The sequence below is a fragment of the Danio aesculapii genome, chromosome 4, assembly GCF_903798145.1.
Source record: "Danio aesculapii chromosome 4, fDanAes4.1, whole genome shotgun sequence".
Classification (NCBI taxonomy): domain Eukaryota; kingdom Metazoa; phylum Chordata; class Actinopteri; order Cypriniformes; family Danionidae; genus Danio; species Danio aesculapii.
This window is the reverse complement of record NC_079438.1, coordinates 18,676,043-18,700,509: the sequence shown is the minus strand read 5'-3', so window position 1 is coordinate 18,700,509 and position 24,467 is coordinate 18,676,043. Positions and strand designations below refer to the sequence as shown.

Genomic DNA, 24,467 nt, shown 5'->3' with positions numbered 1-24,467 from the left:
CGGATGAAAAGAAAGCAGAAGCAACTATGTGGGAGGAAATGTTAGGAGGGATTGAAAGAAGGCTGAGGTTTTGGAAATTAATGTCTTTAACTTTGAAGGGGAGGGTTTTAATTTTGAATGTTTTAATGGTTTCTAAATTATGGAATATTTTATATGTGTCATCAATGCCACTGTGGATGGAAAAAAGGCTGAAAAAATGTTTTTTAGATTTTTTATGGGAAGGAAAGCCTCCAAGAATAGCATACGCAACCTTGATTGGAGAAGTGGGCAAAGGGGGACTAGGTTTAATAGACGTGGAGCAAAGAAAAAACAGCTTAAGAGTGAAAATGGTAAAGAAATATTTGGATGAAGAAAATAAGGCAGCATGGAAAAGAACAATGGAATATTTTTTAAGTAAAAGTGGCAATTTTAATATGGTAGATAATATTTTATGGATGAGGATGAAAACATTCATGACAGAGGGTCTACCAGATTTTTATAAAGAATTGATTGGAGCATGGGGGAAATTTTTAACTTGTGTACATTTTAATATACAAGGACGCGAGAACATTTTAAATCAGCCTTTATTCTTAAACAGTGACATTCTTAATCAAGAGAAAGTGGTGTTTTTTAGGAAATGGTGGGAGGTGGGAATAACAAGAGTAAGGGATATTTATATGAATTTAAGGAAGGATTCTTACCGGTGCAGTATGTTATTGATGTGATGGATGAAGCAAAGGAGGATTTTAACAGACAAGACTTAATAAAGGAATACGACATAATTAAAAATGCCATACCTGCAGAATGGTTAACAAGAATAGAAAATATGGAAGAAAATAAACCAAGTAAAGATGTGAGTGTAAGATTTGGAGAGAAATGGTGGGATTTTAAAGATTGTACAGTGAAAATGATTTATGGGTTTTTTAGAGATGGGGTTTTTAAGAAACCTGGTGCAAATCAGTACTGGATACGGCTGTTTAAAGATATAAATGAAGACAACATATGGGCTAATATAAATGACAAATTTGTACAGTCAAAACTGGAGAATTTAGAATATTTTATCAGGAGTAAAGCAGTGTTTACAGATGTCATTTTAAACAAAATAGGGATGGAGGAAAGTCTCACATGTATAGTGTGTCAAGATGCAGATGAAGGATTCTTACACTTGTTTTTATATTGTAATGAGTTAAAAGATTTTAATGAGAAATGCAAAAGCATGATTTTAACTTTGAAAGGAGAAAGAGACGACAATCTTGAGTGGGAAAAGGTGTTACTGTTGGGGCTGAACAAAGAGTGTAATAATAAACTCATAAATTTACTTGTGATGTTAATGAAAAGTGCAATATGGGAGAGAAAAGTTGTAGCAAAAAAGGAAAAAGTTTTATTAAATGTGTGGAATGTGTTTAAGAGGAAGGTGGAGAAAAAAAAACATTGTTGTGTAGCTATGATGTAAAATGGACCTTTTTAATGTTTTGTCTGAAGTGTAATCTGTATAAATAAGTGATTTGTATGAATTTTGAACAGTATAATAAAAGAAAAAAAATTGGTTAAGGCGATGGACTGCTAATCCGTTGTGCTTTGCATGTGTGAGTCGAATTCCAGCCTGGTCATTCGTTTAAGAGAGCCTGGTGTTTACGTGGAAGGTAACTTACTTGCACCCTCTTCGTGCTTCGAAGCATGTTATGGCAAAATTGAGTGTCATCTTACCGAAAACAGTTGCAAAAACATACATGACCACATATGTGCCCCAGTCCAGCCTCCATCAGGAAAGTGGCAGCATATGTGACGAGGTGGCCGAGTGGTTAAGGCGATGGACTGCTAATCCATTGTGCTCTGCACGCGTGGGTTCGAATCCCATCCTCGTCGCTCAAATGCACTGGCATTTGAGAGATCCCGGTGATTCAGTGGAAGGTGTATTACTCGCACCCTCTTTGCGTTTTGAAGGATGTTGCGGCAAAATTTTATGTCATCTGTATCGAAAGTAGCTGCAAATACATACATTTATGCCAAAGTCCAGCCCCCATCAGGAAAGTGGCTACATGCATGACGAGGTGGCCGAGTGGTTAAGGCGATGGACTGCTAATCCATTGTGCTCTGCACGCATGGGTTCGAATCCCATCCTCGTCGTTCATTTAAGAGAGACCGGTGCTTCCGGGGAAGTTATCTTACTCGCACCATCTTCGTGCTTCGAAGCATGTTATGGCAAAATTGAAAGTCATCTTAACGAACATAATTGCAGAAACATACAGAATTGCAGAAACAAATATGTGCCGCAGTCCAGCCTCCATCAAAGAAGTAGGCGCATACGTGATGAGGTGGCCGAGTAGTTAGGGTGATGCACTTCTAATCCATTGTGCACTGCCTGTGTGAGTTTGAATCCCATCCTCGTTGACCATTTGCTATGGTGTTTGAGAGAGCCCCGTGCTTCCGTGGAAGGTGTTTTACTCGCACCCTCTTAGCGTTTTGAAGGATGTTATGGTAGAAGTTAATCCAGCCTCCGGCAGGGATGGACCGCTAATCCACTGTGCTCTGCTTGTGTGGGTTCGAATCCCACTCTCGTCGTTCAATTGCTTTAGTATTTTAGAGAGCCTGGTGCTTCCATGGAAGGTTTCTTACACGCACTCTGAAGAATGTTATGGTACAGGTTAATCCAGCCTGCAGCATGTTTAGGAGCTCAACGAAAGTTGCAACATGCTAAAGAAACAGGAGCACAGCTATCCTTTTCAACAGAACATTAAGCCTACTAAGAGGCTGACAAAAATTGCCAGAGCTGACTGTATTTCAAGTCATCCCAGCGAGGTATTGGGTAAAGTTTTCAACCAGCAATGATCACGCCTCGGATAGACATCATAGGCTACGATATTGCCTCTGCGAAAGAATAGCTATAAGAGCTACGAACTCTTCTGTGTACCAATCTGGACATGCAACGACAAGGTGGCATCAAACTTTAAACTGCCAGCAATCAGCCCTCTGGCACCAATGAGTGCATGCTGTGTCTGCAGAACAGGTTATTGATTTGTCCAAAAATAATTACTTATACATTGTTTCATTTTTACTTAAAGAAAAGTATACACTACTTATGTGAATCTGGGAGAAGAGAATTGTGGGTAATCTGGTAAAGGGGGCGGAGTCACAACGCTGAACGACAGAGAAAAGGGTTGAGATTGGGATGTATTTATTGGGCTGTACAGGGATTGGGGTAAGGTAATGAAGAATGCAAGGGCACTGAAACCATATTTTGACAGAAATCCAAGGTCAGCTATGCTGCCGTTTTTAGACTCAGGCATTCTGTCTAGTTTCTCTCCAACAAAACCAGAAGAAACTTGTTGCAGTTAATGTTGAACAATAAAGCCTGGTTTATACTTCTGTGTCAAGTGATCAGCGTGATCCACGGCGCAAGCCTTGCACGTAGCCGTGCACTTATACTTCTGCGCACTGTTTCTGTTGCTCTGCAATACACTTCCGAAACGCTAGCTGGCAGTAGGTGTTTATGTTTCTCTGTGTTGAGTTTCTTCGCTGGTGTTTTGTTTTTTTTCTGACCGCTTCCTTAATGTGCAAGTGGCTCAAATTCGCTCATTTTGAGGCAGGAACCAGTGGACGTGCAACAACTTTAATGAAAAGGTTAACACAAAACAACAGTCTCCATCCGGAGCTCCTTCATGGGACTCCACACTTGTAAACACCCGCTGCTTCACGCTCGAGCGGCTCTCACCTCCGCCCACACTCGTCAGCGCTACCAAGCCGACCAATCTCAGAGCTTGCACTTGCGCTGTGCTTACACGTGACGAGGTGGCCGAGTGCTTAGGTTAGTATGTTTGTACTCTGCAAGTTCTGGTTTAAATCCCATCCTCATAGTTTCACTGTTTTGAGAGAGGCAACTGCTTCTGTCTAAAGTTTCTTACTTGCACCTCTCAGCGTCTTAAAGGATGTTTATGGCAAAACTGTATGTGATATTTAGTGAAAATAGCTGCAAAAACATATTTATTTGCCATAGTCCAGTCTCCATTAGGAGAGCACCTATGTGCGAGGCGAGGTGGCTGAGTGGTTAAGGCGATGGACTGCTAATCCGTTGTGCTTTGCATGTGTGAGTCGAATTCCAGCCTGGTCATTCGTTTAAGGAGCCTGGTGTTTACGTGGAAGGTAACTTACTTGCACCCTCTTCGTGCTTCGAAGCATGTTATGGCAAAATTGAGTGTCATCTTACCGAAAACAGTTGCAAAAACATACATGACCACATATGTGCCCCAGTCCAGCCTCCATCAGGAAAGTGGCAGCATATGTGACGAGGTGGCCGAGTGGTTAAGGCGATGGACTGCTAATCCATTGTGCTCTGCACGCGTGGGTTCAAATCCCATCCTCGTCGCTCAAATGCACTGGCATTTGAGTGATCCCGGTGATTTAGTGGTAGGTGTATTACTCGCACCCTCTTAGCGTTTTGAAGGATGTTGCGGCAAAATTTTATGTCATCTGTATCGAAAGTAGCTGCAAATACATACATTTATGCCAAAGTCCAGCCCCCATCAGGAAAGTGGCTACATGCATGACGAGGTGGCCGAGTGGTTAAGGCGATGGACTGCTAATCCATTGTGCTCTGCACGCATGGGTTCGAATCCCATCCTCGTCGTTCATTTAAGAGAGACCGGTGCTTCCGGGGAAGTTATCTTACTCGCACCATCTTCGTGCTTCGAAGCATGTTATGGCAAAATTGAAAGTCATCTTAACGAACATAATTGCAGAAACATACAGAATTGCAGAAACAAATACGTGCCGCAGTCCAGCCTCCATCAAAGAAGTAGGCGCATACGTGATGAGGTGGCCGAGTAGTTAGGGTGATGCACTTCTAATCCATTGTGCACTGCCTGTGTGAGTTTGAATCCCATCCTCGTTGACCATTTGCTATGGTGTTTGAGAGAGCCCCGTGCTTCCGTGGAAGGTGTTTTACTCGCACCCTCTTAGCGTTTTGAAGGATGTTATGGTAGAAGTTAATCCAGCCTCCGGCAGGGATGGACCGCTAATCCACTGTGCTCTGCTTGTGTGGGTTCGAATCCCACTCTCGTCGTTCAATTGCTTTAGTATTTTAGAGAGCCTGGTGCTTCCATGGAAGGTTTCTTACACGCACTCTGAAGAATGTTATGGTACAGGTTAATCCAGCCTGCAGCATGTTTAGGAGCTCAACGAAAGTTGCAACATGCTAAAGAAACAGGAGCACAGCTATCCTTTTCAACAGAACATTAAGCCTACTAAGAGGCTGACAAAAATTGCCAGAGCTGACTGTATCTCAAGTCATCCCAGCGAGGTATTGGGTAAAGTTTTCAACCAGCAATGATCACGCCTCGGATAGACCTCATAGGCTACGATATTGCCTCTGCGAAAGAATAGCTATAAGATCTACGAACTCTTCTGTGTACCAATCTGGACATGCAACGACAAGGTGGCATCAAACTTTAAACTGCCAGCAATCAGCCCTCTGGCACCAATGAGTGCATGCTGTGTCTGCAGAACAGGTTATTGATTTGTCCAAAAATAATTACTTATACATTGTTTCATTTTTACTTAAAGAAAAGTATACACTACTTATGTGAATCTGGGAGAAGAGAATTGTGGGTAATCTGGTAAAGGGGGCGGAGTCACAACGCTGAACGACAGAGAAAAGGGTTGAGATTGGGATGTATTTATTGGGCTGTACAGGGATTGGGGTAAGGTAATGAAGAATGCAAGGGCACTGAAACCATATTTTGACAGAAATCCAAGGTCAGCTATGCTGCCGTTTTTAGACTCAGGCATTCTGTCTAGTTTCTCTCCAACAAAACCAGAAGAAACTTGTTGCAGTTAATGTTGAACAATAAAGCCTGGTTTATACTTCTGTGTCAAGTGATCAGCGTGATCCACGGCGCAAGCCTTGCACGTAGCCGTGCACTTATACTTCTGCGCACTGTTTCTGTTGCTCTGCAATACACTTCCGAAACGCTAGCTGGCAGTAGGTGTTTATGTTTCTCTGTGTTGAGTTTCTTCGCTGGTGTTTTGTTTTTTTCTGACCGCTTCCTTAATGTGCAAGTGGCTCAAATTCGCTCATTTTGAGGCAGGAACCAGTGGACGTGCAACAACTTTAATGAAAAGGTTAACACAAAACAACAGTCTCCATCCGGAGCTCCTTCATGGGACTCCACACTTGTAAACACCCGCTGCTTCACGCTCGAGCGGCTCTCACCTCCGCCCACACTCGTCAGCGCTACCAAGCCGACCAATCTCAGAGCTTGCACTTGCGCTGTGCTTACACGTGACGAGGTGGCCGAGTGCTTAGGTTAGTATGTTGTACTCTGCAAGTTCTGGTTTAAATCCCATCCTCATAGTTTCACTGTTTTGAGAGAGGCAACTGCTTCTGTCTAAAGTTTCTTACTTGCACCTCTCAGCGTCTTAAAGGATGTTTATGGCAAAACTGTATGTGATATTTAGCGAAAATAGCTGCAAAAACATATTTATTTGCCATAGTCCAGTCTCCATTAGGAGAGCACCTATGTGCGAGGCGAGGTGGCTGAGTGGTTAAGGCGATGGACTGCTAATCCGTTGTGCTTTGCATGTGTGAGTCGAATTCCAGCCTGGTCATTCGTTTAAGGAGCCTGGTGTTTACGTGGAAGGTAACTTACTTGCACCCTCTTCGTGCTTCGAAGCATGTTATGGCAAAATTGAGTGTCATCTTACCGAAAACAGTTGCAAAAACATACATGACCACATATGTGCCCCAGTCCAACCTCCATCAGGAAAGTGGCAGCATATGTGACGAGGTGGCCGAGTGGTTAAGGCGATGGACTGCTAATCCATTGTGCTCTGCACGCATGGGTTCGAATCCCATCCTCGTCGCTCAAATGCACTGGCATTTGAGTGATCCCGGTGATTTAGTGGTAGGTGTATTACTCGCACCCTCTTAGCGTTTTGAAGGATGTTGCGGCAAAATTTTATGTCATCTGTATCGAAAGTAGCTGCAAATACATACATTTATGCCAAAGTCCAGCCCCCATCAGGAAAGTGGCTACATGCATGACGAGGTGGCCGAGTGGTTAAGGCGATGGACTGCTAATCCATTGTGCTCTGCACGCATGGGTTCGAATCCCATCCTCGTCGTTCATTTAAGAGAGACCGGTGCTTCCGGGGAAGTTATCTTACTCGCCCCATCTTCGTGCTTCGAAGCATGTTATGGCAAAATTGAAAGTCATCTTACCGAACATAATAGCAGAAACATACAGAATTGCAGAAACAAATATGTGCCGCAGTCCAGCCTCCATCAAAGAAGTAGGCGCATACGTGATGAGGTGGCCGAGTAGTTAGGGTGATGCACTTCTAATCCATTGTGCACTGCCTGTGTGGGTTTGAATCCCATCCTCGTTGACCATTTGCTATGGTGTTTGAGAGAGCCCCGTGCTTCCGTGGAAGGTGTTTTACTCGCACCCTCTTAGCGTTTTGAAGGATGTTATGGTAGAAGTTAATCCAGCCTCCGGCAGGGATGGACCGCTAATCCACTGTGCTCTGCGTGTGTGGGTTCGAATCCCACTCTCGTCGTTCAATTGCTTTAGTATTTTAGAGAGCCTGGTGCTTCCATGGAAGGTTTCTTACACGCACTCTGAAGAATGTTATGGTACAGGTTAATCCAGCCTGCAGCATGTTTAGGAGCGCAATGAAAGTTGCAACATGTTAAAGAAACAGGAGCACAGCTATCCTTTTCAACAGAACATTAAGCCTACTAAGAGGCTGACAAAAACTGCCAGAGCTGACTGTATTTCAAGTCATCCCAGCGAGGTATTGGGTAAAGTTTTCAACCAGCAATGATCACGCCTCGGATAGACCTCACAGGCTACGATATTGCCTCTGTGAAAGAATAGCTATAAGAGCTACGAACTCTTCTGTGTACCAATCTGGACATGCATCGACAAGGTGGCATCAAACTTTAAACTGCCAGCAATCAGCCCTCTGGCACCAATGAGTGCATGCTGTGTCTGCAGAACAGGTTATTGATTTGTCCAAAAATAATTACTTATACATTGTTTCATTTTTACTTAAAGAAAAGTATACACTACTTATGTGAATCTGGGAGAAGAGAATTGTGGGTAATCTGGTAAAGGGGGCGGAGTCACAACGCTGAACGACAGAGAAAAGGGTTGAGATTGGGATGTATTTATTGGGCTGTACAGGGATTGGGGTAAGGTAATGAAGAATGCAAGGGCACTGAAACCATATTTTGACAGAAATCCAAGGTCAGCTATGCTGCCGTTTTTAGACTCAGGCATTCTGTCTAGTTTCTCTCCAACAAAACCAGAAGAAACTTGTTGCAGTTAATGTTGAACAATAAAGCCTGGTTTATACTTCTGTGTCAAGTGATCAGCGTGATCCACGGCGCAAGCCTTGCGCGTAGCCGTGCACTTATACTTCTGCGCACTGTTTCTGTTGCTCTGCAATACACTTCCGAAACGCTAGCTGGCAGTAGGTGTTTATGTTTCTCTGTGTTGAGTTTCTTCGCTGGTGTTTTGTTTTTTTCTGAACGCTTCCTTAATGTGCAAGTGGCTCAAATTCGCTCATTTTAAGGCAGGAACCAGTGGACGTGCAACAACTTTAATGAAAAGGTAAACACAAAACAACAGTCTTCATCCGGAGCTCCTTCATGGGACTCCACACTTGTAAACACCCGCTGCTTCACGCTCGAGCGGCTCTCACCTCCGCCCACACTCGTCAGCGTTACCAAGCCGACCAATCTCAGAGCTTGCGCTATGCGTACGCGTTACATTTTTTGAGAGGTGCGCGTCAATGTCGCCCACGGCCACAGCGAGGTGCTATGCAACCACGTGTAGGCTGCGCCATAGCATACGCGTGCGCTTGACGCAGAGGTATAAATCAGCCTTAACTCTGGGGCACTGATCAGAGCTACTGATAAAGCTCCTTATAACAACCTTTATCTTCATCTTTTCTGTAAGAACATCCATTCAAGTCCCAAAAGTTAATCCTTTCTCTAGCACAACGCTGTGCTTACACAGCAAATTTTGAAGTGTTAATTTCACTCTCAAAGTGTGAAAATTAACACTGCTTTAGTGTTTATATAGGTCCACACTGAATTGAGTTAAATTTACACTTGAAAAGAGTACATTTTTTACGCTTGCATAGTGTTAAAAAAAGCACTGCTAGTGTTAACTTTAACTCTGTGTTTTCCACTCCCTTTCCCTATTTGCATAAAGTAAATGTTAAAACTACACTCACAGTGTTAATAGCTTAACACTAAGAGTGTTCTTCTTAACACTAATAATATAGTGCTCATACATACCTAGGTTGATATTTAAATGTATTTTTAGTTATATAGATTGTTCATTGCATTACAGGACAGTTTGCATTGATCATTTAAAAAAAATTGTCAGAACAGTGTACCAGTTTAAACTTTTATTTTTAACAATGCATCCTAAACGTACAGTTAAACCAATATGAAATGTACAGCATTTTCAGTGTCAAAAATGGTAAGTGTCTTAATGAGGTGCTGCTTGCTTGCCAGCTTTGACAACAGACACACCTTATTGTAAAATAAACATTTAGTGTAAAAGCTTTGCATGCAGTTCCTTTACCCTGGGTGACTCACTGGTAGGCCACATCGATATTGTAGACCGTAGTTTGGAGAAAGGTAAATATGATGACAAGTGCTTCCTCGTACGTCAAGATGAACACATAGTCTTTAAAGAGTTCATCAACAGCACTCAAGGAGCTGCACATAGGATGAGATGTTTGTCCATAACCACATAGAAATAGTCGATTCTCCCCTTGATCCTTCCTGATCCTAGTAGATATGGCTGGTGGCCCTTCCTCTCACTGAGATGGCCTTCAATGCTGGTGCAAGACTGCAAAAAACAGCCAAAAACATGTAATTAAATGCAAGAAACCAGTTAGGAAACTTATAATTTTATTAATGAAAACACTAAAAATAATAAAAACCACCTTTACCCAAAGTGCAAAAATTTAATGTGTTCATGTCATTCATTGTGTAGTGTGACGGAAAACAATTACAACAAAAATGTTTATATATTTTTTTTATAAACCCTCAGTTCATCCAAGATGTAATGTACATTCTTCAACAGCATTCAACTAAATGTATTGACTTTTTAAAAAGTTTCAACAGGTACATTTTACAGCATCGCATTATGGTTACCAACCTTAAAGAGCCCATATTATACATGAAATAGGGTCATATGTAGGTTGTAAGGGTCTCCAACAACAGTCTAATATGCATGCAAGGTCAAAAAACACTTTGATGGTCTTATAATCTGCATTATTTTTACCTAATTATCCCAGCGACTCCCATATGAATCGTTCAGCGATTCATTTGTTCCCAACCCCCTCCTCAGCGCGAAGCTAATCTGCGCTGATTGGACCAATAACAGCCTGCTGCGATTGGTCGACAGTGACAGGCTTCAGCGAGAGACAGAGTGAAATGCCCAGCTGCTAATCAACAATATAAAAGTAGTCACAGTGCATACATGCTTCATAGTGTAAGGCTTTTTTCACACACACACACAACCTTCCTCAGAAGAACTGGGGAGATCGACGCGAGTCTCCTAGCCGTCACACACTCTACCTGCTCTTTTTCTCTCTCTCTCACACACACACACGCACGCACATTATGCTCCTCAGAAGAACTAGGGAGAGCGACACGCGTCTCCTGTCTCCTAGCCGTCACACACTCGACCTGCTCTTTTTCTTACACACACACATCACGCTCCTCCTCAGAACTAGGGAGATCGACACGAGTCTCCTGTCTCCTAGCTTACGATGGCCATAGCAATGACAAACGGCAGTGGAACGCGAGCTCACAAAAGCATTTAACGTTAAATCCGTAAACAAAGCGGAACGCGTCGCGTTTTTAACGTGGCTTACATGCGATATGAGAATATAAAGAGTAACCGCGTGTACTGTACCAGGTTAACAAGTAACAAAACACAATAAATACATAATTTGCAAGCTAGAGTAAACGAGGCAACAATTTTAATCGCACTTACTTACACTAGTGAATAAACCTCAACCACTGACTCTTCACAGTTTCATCTTTGGGTAGAGACTGTCAATATTATCCATCTGAGCACAGCGTGACTTCATTTGACCGGCGGCGTCTGTGTGTGTGTGAATCTCCCGGGTTTGCGTGCGTAACTACTGGCGAGGCTTGTGTTTCGTAGACTCGTTATCAAGACGACTCGTTTGAAGCACTATGAGTCGACTCTTTTATAGATGAATCAATAATTTTAAACACTGTACACTTACAGATTTAAGCCTTAGCTGGATATTTCACTTCACTTAGAGCTGTGTGACACACTACATGGAAGGGCATTTTCACAAACCCATAATATGGGCTCTTTAATAATAATAATGAAAAGACTTTCTAAAATATTGTGAGTTTTATCTTGTGGAAATGCACAAGTCGTTCAACAGCCTCTGTTGGACTGATCTTAGTCTTCTTTCTCCCTGAAGGAGGAGGCAGGAGATGCAGAAGGAGTAGGGCAGATGACAAATCACTATCCCAGCCTGAATGAATAATAATAAAAAGTTAGACATATTAATATTAAATAAAGCAAGCCTACATTCACACTTAAGGCTCACAAATCCAAAAGAAACTGAAGCAAATTTCAAACTACAAAATCCTTAGAAATCGTACCATTTTCAGATCCTTGTCCTTCTCCTAAATTGACAATGAAAAAGACAATGAACGTCGGCAGTTGAAGTTAGAGATTTCGCCTCGATGATCCTGTGCTTAAATGCGGTTTCCCACCTCTCAAGCAACTTGTTGGATGTTTCAGCACTGAACAGCAGACCAAAGTCCTGATTAATCTAAGGAAGAAGCATATTAGATTGATTAAAAACTACAGTTTTTTCCAGGTTGTTTGATAAAATTAGAAATCATGCACAAATTTAAATGTTTTACGGTTAGTTTTGATAATTACTACAATGATGTTTAAAAGGTAAGTGTGAGCATATGTCAAATCTATGAATAGGGCCAAGTAGCAATTATGTGCCGCATGAAATAGTGACAAAACCCACAATATAGCTGCATTAACACTTAAAAAATACATCTTTGAAAAAAAGTGCCATATTTACCAATCCTTTCACTTATCAACATGCTTTTCTTGCATATATTTAATGAAATCTTACCCATGAATCTCTGTCATGTGACTGACGACAATATTAACTAGCTGCTGTCTAGTGCTGTGCCTTAAAGTTTTTGTGACCTTGTATTTGTCAAGCACTTCATCACCATCATCACCACCAGATTGCTTTCCAAAGCACTTGGACAATCTGATAAAGTGAACAGAAAAAAACAGTATACTTGTAAAATAATAAAGTGAATTAGTATATGATTAAATTAACCATAACAAACAACATATGCATATACCTGTTTTGCCCTTTCATCATCTACCATCAAGCAGCAGCTGGCCCTTGTCAATTGATTCTGCATTGTTCGCTTAGGGTCTTCATGATCCGTTGAAGAGAGTGAAACTGTATCAGTACATGTGCTGGTTGTTGATAATCTTGTGGGTGAAATCACTGATGGAGAAATGGAAAACATTATTATTACCCTTTACATTATATTTTCTTTAGTTTACAATCAATTTACCTTATATTTCAACTTAATTTTAAACAATGCTATACTAATAGCTTTTATTATACATAATCATCCTAAACGTTTTTCTACATAGTGGTTTTGACAGATTATTTTGATCAACCTTTCATCATTGGGCATCACATGAACTTAAGCTGTTAGGTTACAATATTACACCAAACAAACACATGGCAGTAGTCAAGGAACGTATAAAACCTCTTATTTCAGTACGTACTTCACTGTTCAGTAAGCTCTTCTATGAGTTTTACAGTTGTTTTATTTTTACTTAATTCTAACTATTCTGACCTATACTACTCTAAAACAGAGTCATTTGAAGAATATCCAGAGATTTCTTAATAATTACCCTCAGGCAGGCCAGCAGAAGTATTTTCTTCCAAACATCTTAGTCAAGCATAAATGTGGACTGCTGTCCATTAACTCGTGGAAAATGTCCTCTTCTACATTAGTGTCCGTGTCATCGAAAACTTGAAGATCTACAGTTGTTGGTAATCCAAATTTGCTTTTCACTGAAGAACAAGAAACATAGATGGTTATGACTTCAATAAGCACAACTCTGACCAGTACAATCTAGCAATTTTACATATTTTTCACTCCTTGATACTGAACTTTCAACAACATAATGGAAGCTGTTGAAAAATACATATATCACTTTATTATTGACAAGAATCCATCACAAATTTGACAGTAAAATTAAATCAAGTTTATTTGTATTCATTTTCATTTTAACGTGATATGGAAGCGGATGTTATTATGAATAGTACATATAAATAAGTAAAAAGCAAATGACGTTTTTCTTTTTCTAAAAATAGCAACACAGTAACGTTCTTTTTTTTTTGCTTGTCTTTTGTTTTTTTAATATGGAGGATTCTACATACCAATTTCTAAACTAGTATACTTAGCAAAGACGACGTATAAAAAATTACACTTGTATAAAAGCACATTACAGATAAAAAAAAAAACGTTTTTTTCACATATACATATTAATGAAAGATCTTCAAAAGTTAAGAGTACTTACAGTTCTATCTACAATAGCCAGCTTTTCATACAATGCAACAGAACAGCACTTCAATATTATATAAATACTATTCGGCTACTACCTTAAAATCAACAATGAAATTTGCCTAGGTAAACAACGGCAATAACAGTCTGCTCTGGTTCGTCTCTTCTGAGCTTGGCATTTTCGATCGTTTGTATTATGGGGAATACACTAGCGCTACACAAAAATCACTAACGTTACTCGATTCGTGCTCATCGTCAGTTCTTTTCACAGCAGTTCCGTCTGTTACGGTTACTCAATAAGGCGAAACTCGAAATACTCTATTTTTGAGTGAAACGGAGTGTCTGACAGGTTATAAAGTAAGCAATTTGTGGTTTGACCGTTTCAAGTGATTCAGTTCATTTTAGTGAACTGGTTCAACTGATTCACTTAAAGAACCAGTTTAGGAAGAATCATTTCTGAACTGGCTATCCCCTCTTGTCAACAAGCACGGCTAACTTTTACAGCGAGTGTATTTTGCGTCTGTTTTGAACGTATTATGAAAAGCAGATCTGTACCTGTACACTTGAATCGTATAACGTTATTCACCGTTTAAAAGCACCGATGAAAGCGAGTGCACGCAGCCCGCGATTCCTCACTGCTCGCGCCACAAATCAATCACACTGAACAGTGAACATAAATAACGTAGATTACACACAAAGCTAAAGTTCAGCTAAGTATTAACAGCTGCTGCTTTACAGATATTTTAAACAATCGGTTTTTAAACAATTCAAGCGGTTAAATGAGTCTTTACTGCCAATTTCTCATAATAGGCTCAAATACTGAACCCGATTCAAATATAGGAACTCGTTAAAAACTTTTAACTGTAAAATGTTTAACGTTACCTTTATTTTCCCGCTAAAGCAGCTTGTCTCGTGGCTCCAGATGAGTTGTCTGTCGTGTATAATTAATAAGTGGTTAGAACTTGAAGGTTTAGAATATTATAAATATTAATTTAACATTGACAAACATAAAGCGTGTAAAAAGTATTGAATATTTGTGGTTAAATAAGTAATATGACAGTTACCTGTTTGAATGCACTCCGCGTGCCGTCCGCCATGAATCAAAGAGGAAGTAAGGTGAAGCGACCAGAAATGGCAACAACTCGTTTCTAGTGTTAATTATGTTAACTCACAGTAATAACCCTTACTCTGACCACAAGGGTACACTGCAGGTGTTTATGTCACGTAAATTAACACCACAAATAACACTTTTTAACTAAAAAAAATTAACACTATAAAAATAACTCCAAACAACGCTGGGAATTTTGCTGTGTACACATGACAAAGTGGCCGAGTGCTTAGGTTAGTATGTTGTAATCTGCAAGTTCTGGTTTAAATCCCATCCTCATAGTTTCACTGTTTTGAGAGAGGCAACTGCTTCTGTCTAAGGTTTCTTACTTGCTCCTCTCAGTGTCTTAAAGGATGTTTATGGCAAAACTGTATGTGATATTTAGCGAAAATAGCTGCAAAAACATACATATTGCCATAGTCCAGTCTCCATTAGGAGAGCACCTATGTGCGCGGCGAGATGGCTGAGTGGTTAAGGCGATGGACTGCTAATCCGTTGTGCTTTACATGTGTGAGTCGATTTCCAGCCTGGTCATTTGTTTAAGAGAGCCTGGTGTTTACGTGGAAGGTAACTTACTTGCACCCTCTTTGTGCTTCGAAGCATGTTATGGCAAAATTGAGTGTCATCTTACTGAAAATAGTTGCAAAAACATACATGACCACATATGTGCCCCAGTCCCAGCCTCCATCAGGAAAGTGGCAACATATGTGACGAGGTGGCCGAGTGGTTAAGGCGATGGACTGCTGATCCATTTTCAGATTTATTTTGTGTTGTCACTTGTCCACTTTATGTACACTGGAAGCTTCTGTAGCCAAAACAAATTCATTGTGTGGTGTGTGAAGCACATTTGGCAATAAAACTGATTCTGATTCTGATTGTGCTCTGCACGCGTGGGTTCGAATCCATCCTCGTCGCTCAAATTCACTGGCATTTGAGAGATCCTGGTGATTCAGTGGAAGGTGTATTACTCGCACCCTCTTAGCGTTTTGAAGGATGTTGCTGCAAAATTTAATGTCATCTGTATCGAAAGTAGCTGCAATACATACAATATATGCCAAGTCCAGCCCCCATCAGGAAAGTGCCTACATGCATGACGAGGTGGCCGAGTGGTTAAGGCGATGGACTGCTAATCCATTGTGCTCTCCATGCATAGCTTCCATGCATTGTAATCCTAAAAGTGTGTGCATTTGTGACAAAAAAAAGAAGGAAACGTATATCAGGCCTGCCAGAATGTCTATGTTTTTTATGTTTGTTTTTGAGGTTACCAAAAAGGTGCCTGGTGCCATTGGGGACACGCTGCATGGATGACCAATATTGGGAATGAGCTTGGTCAGGTTTTGAACAGTTGTTCTTACAACAAGCTGAAGGTGCAGGACTGGAGGAGGTGTGCCAGGGCATCGTCAGACGCTACCAGAATGCTGGGAGAGCCAGAGCCTGAGGTCATCTATGTTGACCGGGATTGCTGCAGTCAGTCAGCTGAAATTGTATTAAATGTGCAGTGCATTTGACAAAAAATTTAAATCTTTAAAATCTTAAAAATGCCTCCTTTCCCTAATGATGATGAAAATAAATTATTAATTAATAATACTGGCCCCACCATTATTGTATTTAACTATAAATATTATAATTATAATTGTATTTAAAACATTTGGACTTTTTACGTTTAAAAATAAATAAATATCTGAACAACCAACATCAACAACAAATGCAGTTTTCTTTTCTATCTGAATTTTTACCATAAACTGCAATGAACTATTTTCTGATTAAATTAAGTTTTGTGTAATCATCTTGATAAATGGTCTTTTTAATTGTAATTGTTTTTAAATTGTGAATGAAAATGAATTGTGAATTGAAATCAAATCAAATGCATGATTTTTTATTTTATATTTTCCCTCCAACATTTATTTTTTTCCACAGGTGCACCTGTGGTGCTAATCTTTTCCGGCCATGGAAGTCTATTGTTGGGCTAGATATCTTCCATTTTATGAGAAGATTCAACTGTGGCTTTACTACAAAGCACCCACCCTCTCTATGGTATTTTTTGTTCAAAACTTTCCTCTTGTATATTTGAGTGGGATCAGGAGGATGTGAAAGAACTTTAAAGAGCCCATATTATACATGAAATAGGGTCATATTTTAGGTTGTAAGGGTCTCCACAACAGTCTAATATGCATGCAAGGTCATAAAAACACTTTATGGTCTTATAATCTGCCATTTATTTTTACCTAATTATCCCAACGATCCCATATGAATCGTTCAGCGATTCATTTGTTTCCCAACCCCCTTCTCAGCTCGAAGCTAATCTGCGCTGATTGGACCGATGACAGCCTGCTGCGATTGGTCGACAGTGACAGGCTTCAGCGCGAGACAGAGTGAAATGCCCAGCTGGTAATCAACTATATAAACGTAGTCACAGTGCACACACGCTTCATAGTGTAAGGCTTTTTTCACACACACACACAACCCTCCTCAGAAGAACTGGGGAGATCGACGCGAGTCTCCTAGCCTCTCCCTCTCCCTCTCTCTCTCACACACACACACACACACAACGCTCCTCAAAAACTAGGGAAAGCGACGCGAGTCTCTCTCTCTCTCTCTCTCTCTCACACACACACACACACACAACGCTCAGAAGAACTAGGGAAAGCGACGCGAGTCTCCTGTCTCCTAGCCCCTAGTCGTCACAAACTCGACCTGTTTTTTTCTCTCTCTCTCTCTTACACACACACACACACACACCACATCACGTTCCTCCTCAGAACTAGGGAGATCGACACGAGTCTCCTAGCTTCCGATCGCCATAGCAATGACAAACGGCAGTGGAACGCGAGCTCACAAAAGCCTTTAACGTTAAATCCGTAAACAAAGCGGCACGCGTCGTGTTTTTACGTGGCTTACATGGTGATAAGAGAATATAAAGAGTACCGCGTGTACTGTACCAGGTTACAAGTAACAAAACACAATAAATTACATAATTTGCAAGTTAAACGATGGCAACAATTTTAATCGCACTTACTTACACTAGTGAATAAACCTCAACACTGACTCTTCACAGTTCACAACTCACTTTGGGTAGAGACTGTCAATATTATCATCTGAGCACAGCGTGACTTCATTCGACCGGCTGGCGTCTGTGTGTGTGTGTTAGGTGTTTTTTCTGTGTAGTGGGCGGGCCGCAGGTTTCAAATCTCCCTGGTTTGACGCGGCAAACTAATGCGAGGCTTGTGTTTCGTGGCTGCGTCATCGCGAAACACCTAATGACTCGTTATCAAGACGACTCGTTTGAAGCACTATGAGTCGACTCTTTTATAGATGAATCAATAGTTTCAAACACTGTACACTTACAGATTTAAGCCTTAGCTGGATATTTCACTTCACTTAGAGCTGTGTTACACACTACATGGAAGGGCATTTTCAAAAACCCATAATATGGGCTCTTTAAGGCAGCCAAAAGAGGGGAGTGGAAGAGTAGCCATGGAGGACAGACTCCTACTGAGGCACAGCTTATGGCCAGCATCAGCCCAGGTGAACTCGCAAAGCATTGTAGGCGGCGAACACGCAAGACTGAGGAAATTCAGGCCATGATTTCAGGGCTGCTGGAATCAGTGTGGGAGCTTATTGACAACACAGGGCTTTATCTGGTTAACCCTGAGAGCATGGACCATGTCTGGGAGACACACTAAAAACACCTAGAGTGCATCCAGGACCCTCCCCATGTGGAGTTATACACGAAGACAGGGACACTCCAGAAGGGTGGTAAAGTCCTAAATGTTGTTAGATGTGGCAGGGGGTCATCCTCATCCCCTGGCCACTAACTGGATTTGGCTTCTTTTCATTAAATTTAATGATTTAAGTTGTTATCATGGAATTTACAACCATAGTTGTCTCTGTATTTTATGTTACTTTTATGTTACTGTAAATTTTAGTTTTCTCAGTTTAAAATAACTGTTAACTGATTTTTAATTCCTAGGATGGAGATGCAATGCCATGCACACACAAATGTACATGTTAGAGGGGGCCTCGAGATTGAACATGAGCCGGGGAAAAGAAGCTGTGTCTGTAGCGAGGACCTCAAACATCAGGACATTTGATGTGTGTTTAATGTCTTATTTAAATAGCATAAGCCAACAAGTCCTTGGTAGGGCTTTGATGCCAGAATTCACCCCTCCAGGAAAACCCACTGGTAAGAGTATGTCTCAGGACAAAGCATTGGATTATTGCTCTCTGTCTCCTGTGTTAAAAATGTGTTAAACCTATTGCAGGTAATGACCTTATGTGAGAGTATAACTGTTATTGATTTGTGATTGTAAGCAGAGCGCCCTAGGAACTCATGGCGAGTGTTGAAGCTGGCTTCTGCTGATGTAACTGCAAACTATCTTCAGTAAACTTTATTTATTTATTCATTTAAATCTCTGACTCCGGCTCTTTTTTGTCTGACAGACTGGTCATTCTTTGGGTTAAACTGCATACCATCCCTACAAGCGACATCTTTGCTGGTGAGCTCTTGCTTGCTCTACATGTCATCGGGCAGCACGACCACTGCGCCAGGCAAGAGCACAATGGAAAGGTCAAGCTACGTAGTCGAGGCCGAGTGGTTAAGGCGATGGACTAGAAATCCATTGGGGTCTCCCTGCGAAGGTTCGAATCCTGCTGACTACGTCCAGGCTGCGCGCAGGATTTAGTTTGCGACTTTCCAGGGTTCAAGTCCCTGTTGGGCGTGTAAGCCAACTTTTGTAGAGCGTGGAGGATTCTGACTTTTCAGCCACCAAACTAGGTCAGAGGTAACGGAGACCTTGAGTGGAGCTGAGGGCTGAGGACCGGAAGCAACTGTCTCCATTGTTATTTCTAAGAGTTAATACTATCTAAAATGTCTTAAGGGACTTTGTAGTTTTTACGGTTAATTCTTTTAAGGTGATTCTACTTTTTATTCAAGATAGACTTTGTGTAGTAAGGATATAACTGCCTGAATGTAGATTATACCGGTTTTAACCAGTTTTGATAGACGGCTGAGACTACACTCAGCCTCGGATAAGAAAACAGTTTATACGTTAAGTGTGTGTGAAAGTTTCATCTGGATGCACAACACGTGTACTAGGCATGAGGACATGGAGTGCACAGGCAATCTTGTAGTTGCGGCCGAGTGGTTAAGGTGGTGCATGAGAAATCCACTGGGGTCTTCTCGCGCTGGTTCGAGTCCTGTCGTCTGACAGACTGGTCTTTCTTTGGGTTAAACTGCATACCATCCGTACAAGCGACATCTATTGCTGGTGAGCTCTTGCTTGCTCTACATGTCATCGGGCAGCACGACCAATGCGCCAGGCAAGAGCACAATGGAAAGGTCAAACTTCGTAGTCGTGGCTGAGTGGTTAAGGCGATGGACTAGAAATCCATTGGGGTCTCCCCGTGCAGGTTCGAATCCTGGACTATGTCCAGGCTGCGCGCAGGATTAGTTTGCGACTTTCCTTGATTGTTTGCAACTCCAGTGTTCCTTGGGAAAAGGGATGTGCTGGTAGGGAAAAGCGACAAAAATAAAACCGCAGCGCATGCCTGCCGACTGCCCTGGGGGCCCTCCATTTTCAAAGACGTATGACAAGAGAGCGAGGCTCCAGCAGCTGTCCCGTGGCTCGCCGTGAATCGTATAGTGGTAGTACTCTGCTGTTGTGGCCGCAGCAACCCCGGTTCGAATCCGGGTCACGGCAGGCTTTTCAAGGTGGCATTGGCGTTGCACTCTGTGATGCCATCCGTAATCTCCAGCCTCCTTTTAGTGCAGGCGTGCTAATGGCGCGTCCTGAATGTTTACGTTCCTAAAGTGTGGAAGACTAGGGATTCGATATGAGCAACGGGACCTTTGATGCCAGCATGCTGTGTAGGTAAGCGTGATCGAATCACGCTTCTAAGGCATGGAAGGAATAGTTTCAATGGTTAAGTCTCCATTTATTGCTACAACAACAGAAAGACCTTCTGCAGTTGTCATTGATCTTTTTAATGTCTCCCACACATGACATGGAGTCCAAACTACTGTTTTACTGATTGTCTACACCTACAACAACCATAAAACCCAACCTTCACAGTGACCTGTTGTGTTTTAGCAACATCTACACCAACCCACAAGTCTAAAACCCCACCTCACGGTAAACTTTTGTGTACCGTACAGGTCTGGCGCCGACCACACAACCCTAAACCTTGCCTACTCGCGAGGCACTGCCGTGGAGCCCGGATAGCTCAGTCAGTAGAGCATCAGACTTTTAATCTGAGGGTCCAGGGTTCAAGTCCCTGCTCAGCCGTGTAAGGCTCTTCTTGTGGAACCGCAGCTTTTTGCCAGTGAGCTATCGCTTGCTGAAAGTTTCATCTGGATGCACAACACGTGTACTAGGCATGAGGACATGGAGTGCACAGGCAATCTTGTAGTTGCGGCCTAATGGTTAAGGTGGTGCATGAGAAATCCACTGGGGTCTTCTCGCGCTGGTTCGAGTCCTGCCGACCACGTGCTCATCCTGTTCCATTTTTAAACTTGCAACAGTCATCAAATGTTTGATATTCCAGCGTTACTTGGGAAAAGCGTCGTGCTGGTAGGAGGAGAAAAACAACAGCGTGCGCTCACTGAACCGAAAGGGGCAAATCAGAGGGTGGAACATACCGCACAGGGGCCACAACGGCTGTCCGGTAAACTCGCCGTGATCGGATTGTGGTAGTACTCTGCATTGTGGCCGCAGCAACCCCGCTTCGAATCCGGAGCCACGGCAGCTTCCTTACGGTGACATTGGCATCACGCCCCCCTCTTGCCACCTGTTTGTACAGCCCACTTTTTAGTGCATGCTGCAACTCTGACACGTCACAAGTGCTTAAGTCTAAGCTAATGCCCCAGTGATCCCGGATAACTCAGTCGGTAGATCGTCAGACTTTTCATCTGACGTTCCAGGGTTCAAGTCCCTGTTTGGGCATGTAAGCCAACTTTTGTAGAGCGTGGAGGATTCTGACTTATACCTTCCTATCCATCTCAGCATGAATCAACGTTTATCCTTTCCTCACCATCTTGTTTCTCATTATTTTTATATAATTATTTGATTGTTTGAATGAGTAATTAACTTTGAATTGATTTTAACTAATGAGTGAGTTAACACATTGCTTAATATAAGAACGTTCAGTGCGTTTGCCTGTCTCTTTATAACTTTTTCAGGAGCCACCAAACTAGGTCAGAGGTAACAGACCTTGAGTGGAGCTGAGGGCTGAGGACCGGAAGCAACTGTCTCCATTGTTATTTCTAAGAGTTAATACTATCTAAAATGTCTTAAGGGATTTTGCTGTTTTTACGGTTAATTCTTTTAAGGTGATTCTACTTTTTATTCAAGATAGACTTTGTGTAGTAAGGATATAACTGCCTGAATGTAGATTATACCGGTTTTTAACCAGTTTTGATAGACGGCTGAGACTACACTCAGCCTCGGATAAGAAACAGATTCTACGTTAAGTGTGTGTGAAAGTTTCATCTGGATGCACAACACGTGTACTAGGCATGAGGACATGGAGTGCACAGGCAATCTTGTAGTTGCGGCCGAGTGGTTAAGGTGGTGCATGAGAAATCCACTGGGGTCTTCTGCGCTGGTTCGAGGTCCTGCCGTCTGTCGTCTGACAGACTGGTCTTTCTTTGGGTTAAACTGCATACCATCCGTCAAGCGACATCTATTGCTGGTGAGCTCTTGCTTGCTCTACATGTCATCGGGCAGCACGACCAATGCGCCAGGCAAGAGCACAATGGAAGGTCAAACTTCGTAGTCGTGGCTGAGTGGTTAAGGCGATGGACTAGAAATCCATTGGGGTCTCCTTGCGCAGGTTCGAATCCTGCTGACTATGTCCAAGCTGTGCGCAGGATTTAGTTTGCGACTTTCCTTGATTGTTTGCAACTCCAATGTTCCTTGGGAAAGGGATGTGCTGGTAGGGGAAACGCGACAAAAATAAAACCGCAGCGCGTGCCAGCCGACTGCCCTGGGGGCCCTCCATTTTCAAAGACGTATGACAAGAGAGCGAGGCTCCAGCAGCTGTCCCATGGCTCGCCGTGATCGTATAGTGGTTAGTACTCTGCATTGTGGCCGCAGCAACCCCGCTTCGAATCCGGAGCCACGGCAGGCTTCCTTACGGTGACATTGGCATCACGCCCCCCTCTTGCCACCTGTTTTGTACAGCCCACTTTTTAGTGCACGCTGCATCTTTGACAGGTCACAAGCTAATCTAAGCTAATGCCCCAATGACCCCAGATAACTCAGTCGGTAGAGTCTCAGACTTTCCATCTGACAATCCAGGGTTGAAGTCCCTGTTGGGTGTGTAAGCCACTTTTGTAGAGCGTAGAGGATTCTGATTTATACCTTCCTATCCATCTCAGCATGAATCAACGTTTATCCTTTCCTCATCATCTGGTTCTCATTATTTTATATAATTATTTGATTATTTAAATGAGTATTTAACTTCGAATTGATTTTAACTAATAAATAAGTTACCACTTGCTTAATATAAGAAAGTTCAGTGCATTTGCCTGTCTCTTTATAACTTTTCAGGAGCCAGTGAAGTGCTGGAGGAAATTTGTGAGGTAAAAAAACTCAAAACTAATATTATGTGGGGATTTCAATGCTCATAGCTCATTGTGGGGGAAGTACACAAACAGATTAGCAACGGGGGATATCATAGAAGAGATAATGGATGATAAACCATTAGTGTGTTTAAATGATGGAAGAGCCCACAAGATATGATGTCTCCATGGTAGGGAATCAGCAATTGTATCTTACTTTTGTTACACAGCAACTGGCAGGAAACGTGTGTATGAGGGAAGTAAGCAGTAATACAATGACCAGTGATCATTATTCATTTGGACCAAATTAAGAAATCAAAATGTCATTTTAGAAGATAACTTGGGCTATAAGATGGAAAACGAGAAAAGCTATTGGGAACTGTTCAGTTTTAAAGCAAGCTGTAAACTAATTGAGGCCATGCCGAACATGAGTAACAATGTTGAGGAATTAAACAATATGATTACAAGCTTAATAGCTGAGGTCAGCAGAAGCTAATAGGTAAAACAATCAGGGGCTAGGAGAAAGAACATGGTACCATGGTGGACAGATGAGTGCAGAAGTGCAGTTAAAAATAGAAACAAAATCTTTAAAGTTGTAAAGTTAAATCATACTTTTGACAATTTAATGGAATATAAAAGCGCACAGGCAAAAACCCAAGAGAAACATTAAAGAAGCCAAAGGAAATACTGGAGAGACTCAAAACAAACCGGGATTAAGCGTCTTCTTTTTAGAATTGTTCTGACCTGCGGCTGTGCTGATTAAGTGAATCTGAAGTGAATTGCTGTAATTCATTACACACATGCACTGTTTTAAAACATTTTAAACATGTGAAACTCACTCTTGATCACATTTGATGATGATTGATGATCCTAGCGAACTGAACAGACCTTTTATTCCCGGTTGCTTGCACCTCTGGTCTTGTTGATACGATTATTACACCATGACTACCGGGACATGTTAATGCGCACAGCTGTCAATCAATTCAGTGGGCAGGGGGGACCACACTCCTACGTCAAGTTGCGGTCGATCTGAAAACCGCTCCAATTGGTCCACCATTTTTATAATGTAAATTTGAAAAAAAAAAAAAAAAAAGGACTGGGTGTGTTTATATCACCCCAATATGACTGTCTATACACTATATCTACACACATGTCTGTGCAAACCTTTAAATCAGTGTGTTACCACC

At 41.9% G+C, this 24,467-nt stretch overlaps 1 protein-coding gene and 9 non-coding genes across 10 annotated transcripts in view; 6 read left to right on the top strand and 4 right to left on the bottom strand.

Moving 5' to 3' along the window:
- The window catches only part of LOC130222020 (gastrula zinc finger protein XlCGF57.1-like), a 752,525-nt gene that overhangs the window by 298,116 nt on the left and 429,942 nt on the right, over positions 1-24,467 (bottom strand). The window lies entirely within an intron of this gene.
- trnas-gcu (transfer RNA serine (anticodon GCU)) lies at positions 1,764-1,845 on the top strand. The gene has a single exon. It is a non-coding gene; the product is annotated as a tRNA-Ser (tRNA).
- Positions 2,025-2,106, top strand: trnas-gcu (transfer RNA serine (anticodon GCU)). Its single transcript has one exon. It is a non-coding gene; the product is annotated as a tRNA-Ser (tRNA).
- Positions 2,719-2,859, bottom strand: LOC130224245 (U4 spliceosomal RNA). The gene has a single exon (XR_008837312.1). It is a non-coding gene; the product is annotated as a U4 spliceosomal RNA (small nuclear RNA).
- Positions 4,261-4,342, top strand: trnas-gcu (transfer RNA serine (anticodon GCU)). The gene has a single exon. It is a non-coding gene; the product is annotated as a tRNA-Ser (tRNA).
- trnas-gcu (transfer RNA serine (anticodon GCU)) lies at positions 4,522-4,603 on the top strand. The gene has a single exon. It is a non-coding gene; the product is annotated as a tRNA-Ser (tRNA).
- LOC130224196 (U4 spliceosomal RNA) lies at positions 5,216-5,356 on the bottom strand. The gene has a single exon (XR_008837265.1). It is a non-coding gene; the product is annotated as a U4 spliceosomal RNA (small nuclear RNA).
- trnas-gcu (transfer RNA serine (anticodon GCU)) lies at positions 6,756-6,837 on the top strand. Its single transcript has one exon. It is a non-coding gene; the product is annotated as a tRNA-Ser (tRNA).
- On the top strand, positions 7,017-7,098 carry trnas-gcu (transfer RNA serine (anticodon GCU)). The gene has a single exon. It is a non-coding gene; the product is annotated as a tRNA-Ser (tRNA).
- LOC130224255 (U4 spliceosomal RNA) lies at positions 7,711-7,851 on the bottom strand. Its single transcript, XR_008837321.1, has one exon. It is a non-coding gene; the product is annotated as a U4 spliceosomal RNA (small nuclear RNA).